The sequence below is a fragment of the Lynx canadensis genome, chromosome B2 (genome assembly GCF_007474595.2).
Source record: "Lynx canadensis isolate LIC74 chromosome B2, mLynCan4.pri.v2, whole genome shotgun sequence".
Lineage (NCBI taxonomy): Eukaryota > Metazoa > Chordata > Mammalia > Carnivora > Felidae > Lynx > Lynx canadensis.
The window spans coordinates 118,307,606-118,313,845 of record NC_044307.1 but is presented as its reverse complement, the minus strand read 5'-3'; positions in this window follow the sequence as shown (position 1 = coordinate 118,313,845).

The window sequence follows — 6,240 nt, the reverse complement described above, 5'->3', positions numbered from 1 at the left end:
TTGTAATTTAAGTATCTCCAGGCCAGAATTCTTTAAAATTTCTGTTTTTACATTGGTTGCTTGGAATACACAACTCATTTTAATATATAAATGATATTATGAGTAGGTGTTAGGCTTCCAGCTTGTTCACAAAACCGTCATCCCATAATGTACTTTGAATACTTTCCAGTTGAGTTGATCCATCTGTAGTCACAGTTTCATGGAATCTTCTTGTATCATGTGACATCTTCTTTCTGCTTTTACTGTTCTGATAAATCCATGAGGAGATGCCTGGCGCCCAGTCCTCCACTCCAGCCGTGCTGTCTCAACGTATAGTCTGGCCTTAGGCAGAAAAGGAACCTCATGGGAGGTCATTCTCTTTTTCTTAGCCTGCTGCTGATTCCTGAAGCTGTGACTCAACCTTCAGAAGGGCCCAGCCTCTGTCCCCTGCCCCCAGCTTGCGGTGGCCCTCTGTGTATCTCCACCACTTCTGCCCTTGGCTGACCCACTTGGATCCCTTCTCTGGCTTTGCCTTGCTGATGACTCAGTTGAATCCTTGTCGATGGGTTCCTGTCAGTGACCCTTATCCTGCTCTTGTGGCGCCTCTTGACCGAAGAAGTGTTCTTCCCTACTTATTTATCTTTTCCAAATATTTTAAGGGCATGAGGAATTAATACCTTGGTTGCCTGATCATAGGAAGAATGGAACACAGCAGCTTAACGAATTTCTCATTCTTCTGGTTTCCTGTGAAAGCGTCTCTCCTTGAATTGAGATTTATATATGTCTATGAGACTGTTATAAGCTAAGGAGAACCCATGTTACAGTCTGAACTTTTTTCCAAATTCTATATGAAGGTGTCACGTGTATTCTAAGTATATACTTGTATATTACCACAGTAGAAACTTTCATATACTTCATTGCATTGCCAGTGCCTGGAATAGTACCTAAAACACAGTAGGTCTTCAAGAAATACTTTTAAGAATGTTCCGTAGACTCCTTCTAATTCTTCTTGGGGAGATCTCATGGACTGGCCATGAACGCATCTAACTCTGGACAGTCAGCTTTCCCATCAGCATTTCAGGATTCTAGGAAAGGGTTGGACTCTGCCACTGTCTCCCTTCTCCCACTTTCTTGTCACCTAGTTGCTTATGGTTGCTAGGGAAAATGACAACCCGTAGAAACAGCAAGAACAGCAAGGTGGATGGCTGGTGGTAGCTGTGAACTGAAACCAAATAGTGTCTCTTAGGATTTTTCATTAGTCCATATGCACTGAATTCTTAAAATATCACAGACCAGGACTCAGAAGACTCAAACGTGTAGGCTGCTTGGTCATCTGCTGGCTGTGCAAACCAGGGCTACTACTAACTTCCTGAAGCCATTTTCTTACTTATTAACTGAGGATGATAATAATACAGGTTTATAACCTGTATTGGAAGCTACAATTCCAAAACCCTAAAAACTATGAAAATAAAATGCTTTTTCCTAGCTGGTGTTTGTTTTTTTTTTGTTTTTTTTTTTTTTCATCAGAATCTGATCTGTATGGAATGAACTAATATGAATCTTTTTAAAACTTTTATTTATGCCTCTAGGATTATGAGGCCATCTCCAAGAACCACTTGGATATATTGTTTAATGTATGGTAAAGGCATCAACTTATCTTTCTAAAAACTTAAAAATTCTGAATTCCAAAATCTGGCCCCAGTTTACACACTTTAATAGGACCTATACTTGGACTCAAGCATTTCCTAAAAGGTGCTATGGATCTTTTCCTCTCTCATGAGGTCATTGTAGTTGGTAGGTGTAGTTAATGAATGTTCTCATAGTGCCTGGATGTATTAAGCCCTCAGCGAAGGTAAGCTATTACTTCTAAATTTTAACTTCTTCCCCCCTCCCAGGAAAAGTCTTTCTGGATGGACACAAACAACTAATGCACTCTCTTCCCAGCAATGTATATTCTTCCCAGAAAACTGCCCCTTGGCACACATACACACACTTTCACACTCACTTTCAGGGGAGCCACAAAGGCCCCCAAAGTCTATCAGGGGACGTCAGATGAGCTCTTTGGGAGCTCATCTCTATGGAATTAAGTAATATCATCTGTGTAATAGGAATCCATTTGCATAATAGATTGTTACTTTCGAATAATTTAAAATGATTTTCCAAACTATTTTATACTACAAAATAATACTATGCCTTTTTTCATAAATACAATTTTTAAGGGTTTGCAGGAATTGAAATACCATAAAATAAGTAAAAAGCATATACAGGTAAGTTACTCCCCAGTGTGGCGTAGGCAGGTAAATGAACCAATCAACTTCTTGTGGACATTACTAGTTCTATTTTTCTAGGATTCTGCTTCTATTAACAACTTACATTCATCTGATACATACAACTTTTAAAGTGATTTCACATATGTTATCTCAACAAATCCTCATAAGCCCCTTGAAAGTTAAGACAGATATTATTTTCACTTTACAGAAGTGATTTCAGAAGAGCCAGATGATTTATATTTGAGGTCACATAACTGGATCTCCAAATGTCTAATCTGTTTCACTGGTTCTTATGGCAATAATTCTCATGTATATCTTCTTCATCTCTAAGTTTTCATTGACATTGTAAACTACATTTGCACTTTACTTCATATATATATGTGTGTGTGTGTGTGTGTGTGTGTGTGTGTGTGTGTTTGGTTTGTGTATTATTTTTACATTATTGTAATACATATATTTATAGAAAATATAGGTTCTATGTATTCCAATACATCTACATCTAGATCTGGATATATAGTTTTGACATACTATCATGTATCTATGACCTTTTCTTCCTCCTCCCACATCTTCCATTGACTTTCCATCTTAGCACATTCAGGTTGCACAATACGCTATCATAAGCCAACAGGTGTTGTGAAAATCAAGGGCAAGAATGCCATATTATTGCTCAATGTTTGTTAGCTTGAAAGCACCATATACTATCTAATTTTAGCAGAAATCTTGTGGTCTGTCATATATTGGGCTTCAAATAAGTCATAACGCAATGGAAATATGGATTTATATTTAAGGAACATGTGCTGACCAAAATTTTTCAAAGTGCTAGTCCCCAAAAAGCACTGATCATTTCTAGAAGTAACTGGAGAGCATTTTGTCACATGTGGCTATACCTGTAGAAAGCTCAAAAGAAGTCAAATGCCAAATGAAAATTTGACTCATTAGACATGTAGTTCATTTCAGCTATGATGTTTGTACAATTCCTCTACTGAGAGAGATTTACTCCTGAGGGATCTGGTAATTTTCCCAGAGCCAAATATTTATTTGTGAAGAATTTTCACTTGTCATTTTCTTAATTATTGAATTTAAATTCAATATCCTTTTTTGGTTACTTATGGCTAAATCCCACCTGATCCCCAAAAGTCACGAGCTGGGCTTTCTCTCAACAGTAAGAAAAGTTACACAAGAGCAAGTCTGACTATTACCTAAATCACACTTTCAGATTGCGTTCCGATTTCAGATTGTTAATATTTGGGGAAGCAGCCAAGCGGGTCCTCTGACTAGAATATTAATAACAACAATAAACAAAAAAAAAATCTCTAAATGCTTCAAGGGGTTTAAATCTTCTAAGCTATTTGGTTCATTGCCAACTTTATTTTCAAAATAGAGAGCAAGTCTACTGTAAGCATATATTGCTTTGATTTTGTGGGTAAAATAAAGGCTTACGATCTTTTTATTTTTAAGTGAGGAATCATAACCTAACATGGTATATACTTGGCATTTGTAAAAGGTTTTAATAAATAGTGTCTTGCTCAATATTTCAGAGTCTCTTAAGGCCTATATTTTCCACCTTAAATGTTGTTTTTATTGAACAGGTGAAAACAAAGTGTAACAATCAGGGCTTTAGGCAAAAAAAAATATTTTTTTGAAATATGAATAGAATGTATTTTATACCTTCCGATTTCTTCATTTTTAACCAAAATCATAACATACTGTTATGCCCTTGCTACTCTCCCTTTTACCAAAGGCTAATTTCAAAGAAGCAGCTGGGAATTCTGGTTATACACAGCAGATTAAACACACATGTTTATTGTTGCTCCTCTGTAACACTCCAGAATGAAAATAGATAGAGAAAAGGGCCCAGATCTCCAAGAACAAAGAGAATGGGAGAACAGATAACAGCCGACGAAAGATGTCAACAGAACCTTGGACTCAGGAAAGCAGATGGGTGAACAGTAATCGATTCAGCAGATCAGAGACAACGAACCGCGAGCTTGCGGGAGACAGCTGCTTAGTCTGCCAAACCTCAGAAAGACTCAACTCTTAGGGACAGTAGACATTTCTGAAAACGGAGCTTCAGAGTAAGGCTGCAAATGGCAGGATAGGTTGAAAGTCCATGTGAGGGTCAGTTCCCCCTGCAGGTGCCTCCCCCCCCCCCCCCCCCCCGCCACCAGAAACCTGGCCCACCTCTCCCCTGTTGAAGAGATTTATCTTTAGAGAGATATACAGGTGAAAACGTAGAGTGGGCTCATACCAGTGAGTGGCAATGCCGAAAATAAAAGAGTTAAATAGAATCTCCCAGCTGAATGGTCAGACTCTCGAGGGCCTAATTTGCCTCCCAGATTGCTTACAGCTGGGCTTTTATTTTCCAGGCAAGAGACAGAAGGATTCCTTAGGGTAGTCAGTGGTTTGGCAATGTTTTGAGACATGTTTGGTGCTGGCATCTAGTGGGTAGAAGCCAGGGATCCTACAATCGCACAGAGCAGCCCCACACAACAAAGAATTATCTGGCACAAAATGTCAAGAATGCCAAGGCGGAGAAACTGTGCTCAGGCACTGATTTTAGGTGTGGTCCCCAGACCAACGGCATCTGCGTCACCTGGAAACCTGATAAAAATACAAATTCTCCCAGGTCTCTCTCCAGACCTACTGAATCACAAACTTGGAGTTGGGGGGGGCGGTGCAGTGAGGCTCAGCTCTCTGTTTGAAGGCTTCCAAGTGATTCAGATGCAGCTGTAGTGTGAGAACTACCATTCTAAGAAAACTGCAACCCAAGGGAAAAGTCCTAGAGATGCTGAGTGCTGTTGATCCTCCAAGGCAAAAGTTTGTCAAAGCCTCAGTATTCTCATCACGTGTAAACCCAGTTCCCACCCGTGAGAGTACCATCAGCTTGTTAGTGCCTTACTCTTAAAAAAGAACCAACAGCCAGATAAGTCACCAGGTTTTTAAGAAAATTAGAAATCAAAACAAGCAAATGATATACATGTGTGTGTATGTGTACACATGCACATACATATACTGAAGTCCTATAATTAATATCTCTGACAAAATAAGGTGGGTTTCAAAAACAAGGCACAGAATCAGAGCAGAGGGTCAAAATTAGGACCCAAACTGCATCAAGAATAACTTGACACTGGGTCCCAGAGTGAACAGAGTAACATTACTTCGCTCTCTTCTATCTAAGGACTGGGTTGGTCCCAGACTCTCATTAGTAACTGGTGTTATTAGTTATGGCTTCTCTCTTTCTGGCTCTGCTTCTGCCATCCATCCTAACCCTGGTTTTAGTCCTTCAGTCTGGGGAGTGGGGAGGAATGAAGAGAAAGAACATTCCCTGGGCTCGATGGAGGTTTTAAGCAGGCTCCTTCCTCCTTGGGTACTTCCTCACGTTCATCAGAGGCCCCTCTCCTAATGGGGATGGAATCTGTTCCTCCACTTACCACACCACTCTTGGTTCCTGGTTCTCCAGTTGTCCAAAGAGAAGCCCTATCCTTTGGAAGTTCCTCAAGGACAGGATTTTATGCTTTTCTGGCTTCCCTTGGCTCTTCTTCCCTGTCCCTTTCCAACATGGCTGTCATCTGGCCACAGAAAACCCTTACATATCCTTTGTCCTGATAAACTCAGGTGCACTGGACTACCTCAAAGCAGTAGATTTGCTTTGAGTAATCTGCTGCAAAGATTTCTTAAACTTTCTCAGGTTGATTCAACACCAAACAGAGCTCTCTGAGCCATCCCCTTGCTCAGTAAGTGTGGGGAGGTCAGCCCCCATCATCCCTGTGTGTTTTGGTAGGGATGGGGACTCACAGTATAATAACTCTATCCCTCTAAAAATTTCTTATAGATACCCCTTTTTCTTCCTGCTCCCAACTCTTTTACATGTGAAGGTGGCAAAGAAGTTTAAAAATGTGGAATCAGTTCTCAAGTATTTCCTTGGATAGTTCTGCACATAAAGATTTGCCTCAGTCATTCTGATGTCTGACATCTATTGTATTGATGGTTG